The sequence below is a fragment of the Balaenoptera borealis genome (assembly GCF_965194805.1).
Source record: "Balaenoptera borealis genome assembly, chromosome: 1".
In the NCBI taxonomy this organism is placed as follows: domain Eukaryota; kingdom Metazoa; phylum Chordata; class Mammalia; order Artiodactyla; family Balaenopteridae; genus Balaenoptera; species Balaenoptera borealis.
The window spans coordinates 113,726,741-113,741,319 of record NC_138860.1 but is presented as its reverse complement, the minus strand read 5'-3'; the positions used below and the strand labels follow the sequence as shown (position 1 = coordinate 113,741,319).

Here is a 14,579-nt window from a genome sequence, read left to right as displayed (position 1 = left end):
AAATTGCCAGTCAAATTGAGGCACAATCCATTGGTGGCACAATGGTCTTATCTCAAAAACTGACTAAATTATAGACACAATTTTGGACACCATAAAATTGACTTCAATCATCCCCTGAAGTCCAACATTTCTGTCACCATAATTCCACATCACCTCAGATGTAATGGAAGTCTCTTCTGTTAACCTAAAAGTCAATGACAGCAAAGAGAATTTGTCCCTATTTTTTTCCCTTCGAAAAATTAGATTTCCTGGGCTTCCCTGGTGGTGCAGTGGTTAAGAATACGCCTGCCAATGCAGGGGACACGGGTTCAAGCCCTGGTCCAGGAAGATCCCACGTGCGCGGAGCAACGAAGCCCGTGCGCCACAATTACTGAGCCTGCGCTCTAGAGCCCGCGAGCCACAACTACTGAAGCCCGTGCGCCTAGAGCCCGGGCTCCGCAACAAGAGAAGCCACCACAATGAGAAACCCGAGCACCGCAATGAAGAATAGCCCCCGCTCGCCGCAACTAGAGAAAAGCCCGCACACAGCAACGAAGACCCAACACAGCCAAAAATTAATTAATTTTAAATTTAATTTTTTTTTAAAATTAGATTTCCTGAATGGATCAATAAGAAAAACTCTAAAAGAATATGCTATTTCAACAAATGCTAAGGGCAACTTAGCAAAACCCTGTAAGGAGATTTCAGAAGAAGACGACTTCCCAGAGGATTTTTATGGTGCGCACAAACTATATAACCAGCAGGAGGCTTATGGGAATATTTAATGAGCTTGTGTCACCCCCTGCCCGCAGCTGCAGAGGCTCTGTGGAGCTGTGCATGTTAATCTGGGGCTTAAACCAGGTCTGAATGAACCTGTGAAAAAGAAAGGCAAACGGTTCTATTAAAAATATAGACTGCAAATTGCTGACAAGAATATTGGGTAATTATTAAAATGCAGCAATTACTGATATAATAGAGCCAAGCTAAACAGTTTGATGCCCAAAGGCAAACCACAGCAAGTTTACACCGGATCTTAAAACATCTCCAAGGAAGTCCAAGACAAGTTGAAACTTACACAGTGCTGCTTCAAACAAAGAGGGAGCTTTTCTTCTTTTAGCTTAAAAGTCCCTCCCTAATGTAACTTGTTCAAAAAGAAAATAAACTGCAGAGAGTTTTTGTCTAATCTTCCCAATGTGGTGACAGGATCCTAAGGCGGAGGAGAATAAAAAAAGGAAGCATGTCGTTCCATTCAGTGGAACTCCAGTTTTGGCCAAGACTTGCATATGTCAGCACCTTAACACACGACTTAGGGATCAGTTCCCCAACCAGAAGAATGCAGGATGATCAAAGGCTTCGGAAAAGTTGCCGATCTTGAATAAAACTAGGGAAACACAAACTCTTCTCCTTCTCTGAGGTTGTATCACACTCAGTCTGCAAAGACCAGGGACTCGCCGCTCTGGTTTTCTGAGCTCACTGTATCTCTTTGGACTTTAAGAACTAAATGCTTCCTTTAGAATATAAATAGGGTACTCTGAAATCTTGAAAGAACAATTTGGGGTCTACTGTGTAGTAGTCATTTCGCCCACATTTCAAAGTAATGTATTCCATTCAAAGGGTACCAGAACTTATAGTATCCGCAAATGAACAGAATACAATTCTGAGTGGGACTTTAACGGATTTTTTAAAAAAAGAATGTGATACTAATTCTTCTGATTTCCCCTGTGTCTATTTCTAAGGCCATTAAACTGTGTGCTGCCCCACATTCTCTAGTTATCCAACAGAATTCACAGGGAAAGACCAGGATAAGCTGAAAACCCCCACCCAAACAAGTCCCAGAAACCATCACGGGTTAAACTAATGTTCAAAAGGAATTGGTTGGGAACAGTATTCCCTGGGTTGACCAGGATGTTTTTTAAAGAGAAAATCTTGCTCTATCTTAGTGGAAAAATGTGGTGAAATGATGTCTGGCAATAGGCTAAAAGCCAGCAAGAAAAATTGCTAACTTCCCCTTAGATGGCTAACACAGTGGCTATGAACATGAGATTATTCAAAATCAGAACTTAAATTAGCTTCCAGCCAATCAATTTCTCAATTAAAAGAATTAGCATGCTAAAGATAACATGAACAGCTTTTAAAGTTAGAAGAAGTCAACAGGATTCATGGATGAAGAGGAGCCCAATCTCCAAGCCCAGCACTTGCCCCAAATAATAAGGCAGAGTCAAGACTAGAAACCAGGTCTTTCCATGACCAGCACCCTACCTTGCAGTTCCAGGTCTGTTGCCACAAACTAGGAATCATTTTCTCTCCCTCCATACTCAATCTCTGGAAACAGAATGTTTTTTCCAAGAGAGGGGGAAGCCTGCCATGGCTGCCACCAGACACTGGTACTTCCATGTTGACATATGTACTCTGCACAAATAATTACTGATCACAAACTGTGACTTGACTTCAGGACTGTGGGTGGCGGCTATAATAAATAAACAATCCTTGGTGATGTTGTATGACTCAAGTTCTGTGAAGATGAAGCACAAATCTTTGCATAATCATATCTTAACACTAAGACTGTTTAGCCCCCAACAAGGAAAATATTCAACAAATGTGAAGACCTTAAAGACAGAGATATAATGAGTGGAATAAAAAAATGGCCATTCCCTAAACTCAAATAGTAAATAACACCTGATTTTCTGGTACCTTCAATATGAAAAGGTTTTCTAGCAGATCATTAAATTGTTTCTAGTCTGCCATTTAAGTGAATTTTTTTGAGAAAGGTATACTGTTAAGTCTGCAAATGGTTAAATAAAAGCTGGTAGAAGAATTGTTCTGATGGATATTCAACATGTTATTCAGGGGATTTAGAAAAGAGGCAGGATGGAGGACATCAATATCTAGCTTGGCAGCTGGTAAAAAGGGGTGTGCAACATGTAGAACAGATACTGTTGTTTGTCTGATGACATTTGGATGCCCTTTAAGACTTGTACACAGAGGGAGCAAAGCCACCTTACTGAGTCACAACTCTCAGATTTCTCTACCACACAGAGAAACTAGCTAATTCCAAATCCCCATTTTCAGACCGATTTGGCACAAAGAGGAGAAAAATCCTGGATTTGGATAAGAAATCTTTGGAATTGCATCTAAGTACAATCAATATTCAATAAATATTTACTACTAGGAGCCAGGCACTGTTGAAGGTATCAAGGATATAGCAGTAAAAAAAAAAGGAGCCAAAAATCCTGCCCTCATGGTGCTTATATTCTAGTAAAAGTAACACCATTTACTACATTAGGCAAGATATTTAATTTCCTGAGCTTCACTTCTCCCTTCAGTAAATCTTTATTTATTGCTTACCCCATGCCAGGCAATGGGAATATAACGGCCATGAAAAGAGACATGTTCTTTTACCCTCATGGGCTTAAAGTGTGGTGGGATAAACACAAATATGTAATTATACACTATGATAAGGGCCCTAAAGAAAAGGTATCCACAACCTGAAGGATAAGCAGAGATTTAAAAGCTCTGGTGAAGGATGACATTACAGTAGAGGAACCATTACAGGTCACTGATGCTGAAGGGAGCATGGCTGCAAAGTCAAAGGGAAAAGAGAGGAATAGGTTCAAGAAAGAGTTTAAGCAGGAAAGTGGAATGATCCGATTAGGTTTTTAAAGTTTCCCTGGTACAGGCACTATGGAAAACAGTATGGAGATTCCTCAAAAAATTAAAAATAGAACTACCATATCATCCAGCAATTCCACGTCTGGGTATATATCTAAAGGAAGTTAAATCACTGTGCTAAAGAGATATCTGCAAACCCATGTTCAATGCAGCATTGTTTACAATAGCCAAGACATGGAAACAACTTAAGTGTCCACTGACGAATGAACGGATAAAGTAAATGTGGTATGTACACAGTGGAATATTACTCGGCCATAAAAAAGAAGGAAATCCTGCCATTTGCGACAACATAGATGGACCTTATGAGCATTATGCTAAGAGAAATAAGTCAGACAGAGAAAGGCAAATACTGTAGGACACAATTATACGTAGAATCCAGAAAACTGAACTCTTAGAAACAGAGAACAGATTGGTGTTGCCAGAGGTGGGGGTGAGGGGTGGGAGAAATAGGTGAAGGTAGTCAAAAGGTACAAACTTCCAGTTATAAGATAAATAAGTTCTGGGGATGTAATGTACAACATGACGACTAGAGTTAACAATACTGTATTGTATATTTTAAAGTCGCTAAGAGAATAAATCTTAAAAGTTAACACAAGTAGGGAATTCCCTGGTGGTCCAGTGGTTAGGACTCCATACTTCCACTGCAGTGGGCACGGGTTCAACCCCTGGTCGGGGAACTAAGATCTCGCATGCCGCATGATGCAGCCAAAAAAAATGTTAACATGAGAAAAAAAAAATTAACTATGTGAGGTAATGGATGTTAACTAAACTTACTGTGGTGATCGTTTTTCAATATATACATACATCAAATCACTATGTTGTATTTTATGCAATGTTATGTGTGAATTATATCTCAATAAAACTGAAAAAAAATTTTAATTAAAAATAAATAACAATTTCCCTGGGTACCATGTGGAGAAGAGAATGAAGAGAGCCCACAGTGCTTGGATGTTCAGTTAAGACTCTGACAGCAGGTCAGATAAGAAAGGTGGTTTGGATCAGAATGGAGCCTCAGTTTCTTCATCTGTAAGAAAATAAACTAACCTTACCTACATCACAGGGCCATTACAAGAATCAAATGAAACTGTACACATAACAGCATAAAAGCTATCATGACTTAATCATTAGCAGGCTATCTCTACCAAAGAGAATTATTATCCTGAAGCCTAAGAAAGTCCCAATATTCTATAGCTGCCAGTGGAAGGGGAAAAAAAAGGAGGATTGCTCTTGAACTACCTATACTTGTGGATAAAAATTCCACATGAAGACCCAGTAAAGGAAGGCAGGAAGCACAGAGGGTACAAGATGTGCAGAGAAACTGGGCTCTGCTCTCCCCTGCCCCCCTAGGACCTGGCCCACCCTCACTCCTGTTGGTTAGAGAGAGTATAACCAACACATCTCTGGCCCCAGCATCCCTAGTTTTCTTGGGGCTGACCTTCAGTCAGTCCTTAAAAGCCCTCTGTCTATCCCAAGCACAGCAGACCTCACTGCCCAAGGAAAATACAGCAAAAAGCGGAGGGTGGGCATGTACACATCTCACAAGGTGAAGACCAGGTTTTGTTCAAGTTCACAAACTAGGACAGATTTTATTTCTTTCTTTATTTCTTTATTTATTTTTCGGTGAGTTAGGTCTTCACGGCTGCGCCCAGGCTTTCTCTAGTTGCGGCGAGTGGGGGCTACTCTTCTTTGCAGTGCACAGGCTTCTCATTGCGGTGGCTTCTCTTGTTGCGGAGGATGGGCTCTAGGCGTGTGGGCTTCATTAGCTGTAGCACACGGGCTCAGTAGTTGCGGCTCGTGGGCTCTAGAGCGCCGGCTCAGTAGTTGTGGCGCACAGGCTTAGTTGCTCCGCGGCATGTGGGATCTTCCCAGACCAGGGCTTGAACCCGTGTCCCCTGCGTTGGCAGGTGGATTCTTAACCACTGCGCCACCAGGGAAGTAGGACAGATTTTTTTACCCACCCTTGCAGTATTCCAGGAACTACCTTTCACATTTAATATTTCTGCATCCAAAGATTTTCGTTGCTTATAATTTTAAGCTAGAATTAATAGAGAACGATTCTTGGGGTTCCAAACCTGGCTCACCCAGATGTCTTACACTGGACAAGTCTTTTAGCCTCCATCCCCCCTAATCTGTGAAACAGCAATGATATTTTGATTGTAATATATGAGACAGAACATGGGCATGATACCTAAAACAACACCTGGCCCACACAGTACATTTTTAAAAAATAATAGCCATTGCAGTTATTATGATTAAAATACATCTAGTCTGTCAAAAAAAAACCAAGCAAACTACCAGTAACAAGATAATATAAATAACAGTTTACATGAAAGTTTGTATTCATTTTAGGATTAGACTTTGTCATCTAGAATTTCAAAAATTCCCTTCATCACCAAAAAATAATGATTCCAAACCTAATATAAGATATTAGTCCTAAAGATAGCCCTAATATTGCAATGCTGTTCCCAAAGGGTAGTAAAGCTGCTGCCTCAACAGCTCTGGTGTTAAGTTACAGGGATGTGGCTGCATGGCCCTCCTCAATTCTACCTTATGATTCCCAAATTAGCTTCAGGGGTTTAGCCAGGGGGCTGCGGAGCTCAGCCTGGCACTGCCACCAAACTAACCCAGCTGCCTAGAGAAAGGAATCAGCTATCACCAAAAGGGCTTATTAAATCACAAAGCTGCAATTATTCCACCAAAGTCAGCACAGCTGAATATTCTCAGGCCCTAGCAAGCACCAAGCCATTAAAAAAAGCTTTGGGGAAAAAAATTTTAAAATAAAAATAAAATAAAACAAAAAAAAAAGGCTTTGGGGAAGCTACACCTTCTAGACCTCCAATAGACTATTTTGTACAATATATACTAATTTACTAAAATATCTGATTCACATCTTTATTTATATTTGCAGGGATTCTGCAAATATATGAATTCAGAATAAACACTCCAGCAACAGACTATTTTGCTAATCACAATTAAGCACATTTTTTTATTCCTCTCACTGACTTCCAATATAAAATTCTTTCTCTTGGGTGGGGTAATCCCTCAACAGATACATTTCAATCACTTAACTGATATATTTGGTAAGGAAAGGGCTCAGCAGCCCAGGCATTGTGAAACATTAAGAATTAAAACCCTTAGATGGTTGCCCACTGCGGTCAGGATAAAGACCAAAACACTCTGCATGGTTGCTGGATGTTGCCAACTTAGTCCCACCTCATCTTCTGCATCTTCTCCAGCCATGCTCGCCTTAATTCAGTTTTACACAAGGGCCAAGCCCTTGCTTCCAGAAGCGATGTTCACATTTTGCAACTCAATGACCCTTCATGGTCCCCCTAATATGGTCAATTTCAAACATCTTCAAGGCCTCAGGTCTTTGTATAAGCATTACTTCTTTAAGGAGGCCTCCTCTGATTCTCTCGAAGCAGAACGTAGTGCAATTCAACCCTGTTGGTAAATCTCCAAGTAATTAATTATTTCCTTCCGGGTATGGTTTTCGCACTCATCTGTTCACTCCAGAAAGAGGGATGACAGTCTCCCTGGCTCACTTGGCATATAGTAGGCATCCAATGAAGGTACCATATGGATCTCAAGTATAAAATACTATCTTGTACATTACAATGAGAAACAGTATGAAAAGATGGTGAATTATCAGAACATTTCTCAATAATAAATGATACGCCAACAAGTAAGAGTTGTATATAAGAAAGAACCTACACCTCTGGCAGCCTCAAAGCGACAAGAGAGGCAAGAATTCTGGCATCAACATGTGTTACAAGCTCAGACAAGTCACTTCATTTGGGGCTTTAATTGCTTCATCTCTAATATGAAGAGATTAAACAAGAAAGTCTTTTATTCTCTACCTTACTTATGATTGCCGTTATAAGGACTAACAACTAATCTTGAATCTCTCCTATAAAATGAAACTTCAAACACACTTGTGGAAATTTGAAATGCATGATCATGTAATGGCTAGCAGGAATGACAACAAAACTAGAAAGTATTATCCCAAAAAAACATTCAACTTGACAGTGTAAGTGTAAATAAAATACTAATACTACATTAGCTATTTTTAACACACAACTTACAGAAACAAAAAATTTTTTAATGAATTATCTTACAAGCAATGCAAGCAACCACAAAACCTGAATTTTGTCAGATTTGCCCATTTCATCAAAACTGCCATCTTTATTCCACTCCTCCAACTCCACGAACTCTATTCGTTCCCCTCACCTCATTCCAAAAGCCACTTCTGAACAATCCCAGCCCACTGTAAACACTGTCTCCTTAACATCTTGTGTATGATTTGTTCCATGTTATCTTCTGCTCAGAGCCAAGTCAGAATGTTAGAAATAGATAACATGTACTCCAAGCCTTTAATTTTGCAGATTAGCAAACCAAGAATTAGAAAGGCTCGATGACTGGTCCACTGATACACAACTTGTAAGTAGCACAGCCAAGACTTATCCACAGGCTGCTTTGTAATTATTCTGTGGTAATTCCCGTGTTTCTACAACATTCGCCTTCCGACTAGAGGCTAACACCCTGCTTTCTTCTTCTGACCTCACAAAACATCTCAGTTAACATCTACTGAACACCTACACTGTTTTTCACAATTTCTCATTTCAACCTCTCAACAACCCAAGGAGACAGATGTCCTTAACTCCACTTCATAGTGAGAAAAGTGAGGCTTAAGATGCTAAACCACCCCCAAGGTCACCACCTAATAAATCCTGGCACCAGGATTTGAGCCCAGGTCTGTCTGATTCTACAGCCTATGCTCTTAACCACTACAAACAGGAGCTCCTCCACTATGGACACCAATCAGGCCCTGCACAGACATTCACTTTCTGATAGGGGCAGTCTGATTAGATCTGACATAAAGGATAAGTTATTTTGTTTCGAAACCACGGAGGCAAGGCTCAATCAGCAGTTTTATTTTACTTCATTTATTCATTATTTATTAGCACCTACCATGTGCCAGGCACTGTTCAGAGAGCTGGGGACACAGCAGTGAACTAAACATGACACTGTTTTCATGGAGTTTACCTTCTAATGAGAGACATTATATACTTATAATGTGTCAAATGGTGGTAAATCCTGTGAAGGAAAAATAAAGCAGGTTAAAGAGAAAGAATGATGAGAGGAGAAATGTTATTTTAGATAGGGTGGTCAGGGAACGTGTGATATTGTGACTTATAAGAAATAGGTATTTGGTCTTCATCCTGTTTCTGGCACAAAGCTGTTAAAACCTTTGGAATTTCCTAAGTGACAAGAGAGATAAAGGTGTCTTTTGTTATGTTAATGAGGTCAGTTTTAGACCCCACCTAAAGATGGGGGGTGGCTGTCAGGAGAACTAACCACGTGATTAGAGGATCATCGGAAATTTTAGTCCCACCCCCTACCCCTACCCATCCTCGGGAGATTACCAGTGGCCAATGATTTTATCAATTGTGCCTATGTGAAGACGCTTCCATAAGAACCCAAAAGGACAAGGTCCAAAGAGCTTCTGGTTGGTGAACACAAGGAGGTGCTGGGAGAGTGGGGCACCTGGAGAGGGCATGGAAGCTCTGCGCCCCTTTCCCACATACTTTGCCCTTTGCATCTCTTTCATCTAGCTGTTCCTGACTTACATCCTTTTATAATAAAGTGGTGATCTAATAAGTAAAATCTTTCTCTGAGTTCTGTGAGCTGCTCTTAGCAAACTAATCAAATCCAAGGTGGGGTCATGGGAATCTCTGATTTATAGCCAGCCTGGTCAGAAGTACAGGTAACAATGTGGACCTGAGACTGGGACTGGTGTCTGAAGTCCAAGGAGGAGGTCCTGGGAACCTCCAATCTGCAGCCAGTGGGTCAAAATCCCAGGTAATAACCTGGGCTTTTGACTGCTGAATGAAGTGGACAGTGGTCTTTGAGTCCTTAACCTGTGGAAGATGATGCTATCTCTGGGTGGACAGTAGATAGTGTCAGAGCTGAGACGCTGCCAGTGTCTGAGAATTGCTTGCTGGTGTGGAGGGGAACACACTCCCCCGAAGTGGGATCGGTGACCAGAACCCTTTTTAGAAGGACTCTCAGATGAGGTGACATTTGAGCACAGAGATGAGAGGCAGAGCTATGAATATCTGAAGGAAAAGCATCCGAGGCAGTGGGGATAACAAGTGCAAAGGCCCTGCACTGACAGCATGCTTGGTGTGTTCTGGGAGCAGACTACAGTACAGTATAGTATAGTGGAAAGGGGGGGGGACCCAGCCTACCTGGGTTCAAACTTCTGCTCTGCCTCTTTCCAGTGGTGTAACTGTGGGCAACTCGATAAACACCTCCATGCCTCATCTATAAAGTAGAGATAATGATTCTATTTCCCTAGTGGGGTTGTTATGAGGATTAAGTAAGTTAATAACATATAAAGCACTTAATACCTCATATGTTCTTAGGGTTCAGGAAATGGTAGCTTTGATTTTTAACTAGGTCATTGACAACAACTCCATTCAAGACAATTTACTTTCAATTTGATGGTTTTGAATCCCAGGGTTAAATTATGCTGCAGCTTTGTACATGGCCAATAACATCCTACTAAGCCTCTGACTTCCTTGGCTGGGCTTCCTGTCCTGATGAGGAGGGCTCTGTAGAAACCATACTGATGTTATCACAAAAAGAGAGGGGGGCTAATGCCTCTACCATCACTGTTACACTAACATAAATGAGCTCTACACCCAACCCAACCCCCATCCGCAAGAACTGGAGGCTTCTTCAGAAGTATAATTTACCACCCCTTGGATTTAAGTCATTGGTTTCAAAGGACCAGATCCCCACCAGGACCACTGAGAGAAGCAAGTGGTAGTTTCTTTTTTTTTTTTCTTTTTGGCCGCACCTCAAGGCATGTGGAACTTCCCCAACCAGGGATGGAACCCGTGCCCCCTGCAGTGGGAGCGCGGAGGTCTTAGCCACTGGGCCGCCAGGGAAGTCCACAAGTGGTCATTTCAACTGCTGTCTTGAAAAGGGTTAAAACCTCTCTGCAAAATTAAGACAGTAATTTAATTTTTAAAAAATCCTTTCTCCAATGTCCTTTTTGTCTAAACTAAACATTTCTTTTCAAAGAAATAAGAACATCAAAGCAAAACTTAAGAGTCTGGCCTGGCAGTCTCCAGACTGCTCCTTAGAGCACAGCCCCAAAGCAACTCTAGAAGGTCCGGTGAGCAGCCCTGTAGATGGGCCCAGAGCCAAGGGAAGATGTCAGGACCACAAGGAAATTCTGCTCCTCTGCCCCATACCCTCTCCCCCAGCTCTTTTCTTTAATGCTGTGTTTACTTTTCATCTTTGCAGTCCGATGGGTTAAAGGGCAAACCACAGGCAGAGAGAAACCACAGCAAGCCCTAGCCTTTTAGAGGTGAAATGGGAGTCTTCCCAAACCACTTTTAAGGCTGAGGAGAACCCACAGTTGCTGCTTCAAGTCAGACAATTAAAGATCAAGTCAGACAATTAAAGAGATCAGTGTTCTAGTCTGACAGGTCTAGAACGAGGCTTTTTAAAAATCAGATTCTCCTTCTAGACATATCTGATGGTTTTCCCTTTTTAATGCCATAAATGTACATTTAACTGGATTTATAAGAAATCCACAAATCTTGCTTCTTCTCATTTATTTATTCATCCAACAAATATTTATCTAGTGCCTGCTCAGTCAGTGCAAGACTCTTCCAGGTGTGAGGATTCAACAGGGAATAAAACATGTAAAAATCCCTGCCCTTGTGGAGCTTACATTCTAGTCAGGGGAGACCGACTATTAACAAGATATATAATTATACGTGAGGTAGAGATAAATGCTAAGAAAACAAACAAAGCAGAGAAGAGAGAAAGGAAGTATTTGGGAGTCTTTGTTTTTTTTGTTTTTTTGTTTTGAGTAAGGACCTACAAGAAATGAGCTCTGTAGAAAACCATAATTCAAAAAGACACATGCACCCCAATGTTCATTGCAGCACTATTTACAACAGCCAGGTCATGGAAGCAACCTACATGCCCATCGACAGACAAATGGATAAAGAAGATGTGGTACATACATATAATGGAATATTACTCAGCTATAAAAAGGAATGAAATTGGGTCATTTCTAGAAATGTGGATGGATCTAGAGACTGTCATACAGAGTGAAGTAAGTCAGAAAGAGAAAAACAAATATCATAGATTAACGCATATATGTGGAACCCAGAAAAATGGTACAGATGAACCGGTTTGCAGGACAGAAATTGAGACACAGATGTAGAGAACAAACGTATGGACACCAAGGGGGAAAGTGGCGGGGGAGGTGGTGGCGGTGTGATGAATTGGGAGATTGGGATTGACATGTATACACTGATGTGTATAAAATGGATGACTAATAAGAACCTGTTGTATAAAAAAATAAATAAAATTAAATTCAAAAAAAAAGAAAAGAGCTCTGTAGATATTTGGGAGAAAAACAGTCCAAGCAAAGAAAACAGCACATGCAAAGGCCCTGAGACAGAGTGTGTCTAGTATGAGGAAGGTAAAGCACGTCAAGCAGCTGGAGCAGAGTAAACAAGCAAGCCAGAAAGCAGAAGAGTGAGGTCAAAGAGGTAACAGGCAAGGGAGTCACCGGCTGGTTGTATAGGGCTTTATGGATCATTATAAGGATTTGGGGTTTTACTCTGAGAAAGACAGGAACAAGAGAGTGTTTTAATCAGAGGAATAACAGCATCTGACTTAGGTTTTATCAGGGCCATTCTGGCTACTGGGTGGAGAATACTGCAGAGGGGCAGAGGGAAGCACTACTCCCAGCTGTGCAGTCTTGGGCAGACCACCTAACCTCTCTGTACCTGGTTATCCTCCTCTTTAGAGGGACCTGAAAATTCTCTTCAGAAATAATTCTCATTTCTAAGCCCCAATCTAATGCTAAACTCTATGATTCTGAGCTGATTATTTCCTTCGTCTTTTCTACAAAAAGTTACAATTTATATCAGCTGTAAACTTGATCCTTCCCCCAAGCTTTACCAGAAATGGAACCAAGTTGAAGAATTCAATTTGATAACATGTATGTCATGCCCATGCCACACACCTAGCATACAAAGATAGTAAGACTCAATCCTGCTCTAGAAGCCTACAATCTGGCAGAAGAAGAAAGTAAGTTCTCACGAGGCAGCAGGAGAAACGCTGCAAGAGAAACACAGGGAGGAAGCAACCAACCACCTGCCAGGAAGAGCCATGTGAAGCTTCACCAGAAAAGCTGACCATGGAGATAGCCTGGATGAGTAAGCAGGGGGCCACAAGGAAGGAGGGAAAGGAGGGGATGCTAGAGAAGAGACCAGTACTGAAGAAACAGGGCATGAGAGCACAGAGCGTGCTCTGGAAACCATAAGGAGTCTGGTATGAACACAGCGAGGTTCGCAGAAGAAGTGAAGGAATGATGGCTGAAAAAGTGGGCTGAGCTACATTGTAAATAACCAGACATCCCATGCCAAGGATAATGGAACAGCAGACACTTTTAAAACGTAAGAAAAGAAAACACAGATCTGTATTTTAGAAGGTACCAATCATGATGGATGAACAATTTGAGATAGAGATGCTGAAGCCTGGAAAACCACCTGGAGTACGTCTGCAGTAGTCCAGGTGAGATGATGATTTGGAAATGGAGAAGAAAATGTCAATTGCAGGGTTTGACCTACAGGCCTATTTTGCCAATTCCTACGCTAGAGCTAAGATTGGTGTTTACATGTTAAAATGATGGAGAAAAGTCAAAGGAATAATAATATGTCATGATAAGTTGAAAATTATATGAAATTCTAATTTCTGTGTCCATAAATAAAGTTTCCTGGAACTCGGGGGAAAAAAAGAAAATGCCAGTTGAGATCTGCTAAAGGTAACACACCATGGGATTTGCGGGATTCAGCTGGGGGAAGTCAGCGAAAGGAAACGGAGTATGCCTGAGGCTCCTAGCTTGATAACTGGTGCCACTTACTGACATGGGAAATAAAGGAGTTGAGACTGGGGACCACAGAGAAATTGTATGTCGGATTTGGGACTTAGTTCTAACAGTAAAACCTACAGAATAGCCAGGTAGCAGCTGGAAATAGGGTATAGCGTATAAAACTGGGAGTTACTGGCATAGACGTGGCCACTGAGGCATGGAAACATGAGCCACTGAAAAACCGAGGAGAGGAGGGAAAGGGCAGATGCAAGCTGGAGAACGCCGACCCGCACGGAGCCAGCACTGAGAAGGAAAACTGAAGACAGATCGGGCAGGAAATGGGGAAAACCAGGACAAGTAGTTCCCGGAAACCAAGGTAATAAAACGTGGGGGGAGGGGGGGCGGGGAGAGTAAAGCAGCAAATGCACCAAAGAGAGGACAATGAAGATGCTGACTGAAAACAAGCACGGAATTTTGCACTTCGCACCTTTTCTGGCGCCCGCCCATCATGGGTCACGGTGCAGTGGGCGTGGGAGCCCGCCTGCGGCAGGCCGAGTTGTTAACCCGAGGTGAGAAGAAAAGAGCCAATAGCTGCACACCACTGGCCCCGACGGACTACGTTGTTATCAAAGATTCTGTACCATCAGGAAAGTTTTATTCAGCACTCTGGAGGTGTAAGGTGTGAGAAACAGGAACTAGGATCTGTTGGTGGTGATCTTCTGGCGGTAGAAAGGAGATTTCTTAGTTAACACCTGGGTCTCATGGGACCACTAATCCTGAAACTAGCAGCAGGCTTTATTTAAGAAAGGCTAGTTGCTTCCGACAAGTGCTGAGGACAATATCGTCACCCACACATCATCCAACTCCCAGTTAGGCTTCTCACCTCTGATTCTTCTCACACAAGCATCGCTAGTCTTTCTCCCCTAGCAGAGTAATGCTAATCCACAGGGACTACATCTCCGTTTGAAGCATAGTATAAAGTATAACAAAAAAACATAGCATCAACTACCTGGTATGATGC

At 41.8% G+C, this 14,579-nt stretch overlaps 1 protein-coding gene across 13 annotated transcripts in view; it reads right to left on the bottom strand.

Annotated features, from left to right (window-relative positions):
* TGFBR3 (transforming growth factor beta receptor 3) overlaps positions 1-14,579 on the bottom strand; it is a 199,962-nt gene that overhangs the window by 177,827 nt on the left and 7,556 nt on the right. For 2 of the 13 annotated variants that reach the window (XM_082383857.1, XM_082383853.1), the window contains exons 2-3: positions 14,046-14,277; positions 8,620-8,745 (exon numbers count right to left, since the gene is read on the bottom strand). The exons of 8 other annotated variants lie outside the window; for them this stretch is intronic. The gene's annotated coding sequence lies outside the window, so the exon portion shown is untranslated. The remainder of the gene's footprint in view (positions 1-8,619; positions 8,746-14,045; positions 14,278-14,579) is intronic. 3 more of the 13 variants (XM_082383856.1, XM_082383855.1, XM_082383854.1) reach the window with 3 other exon arrangements.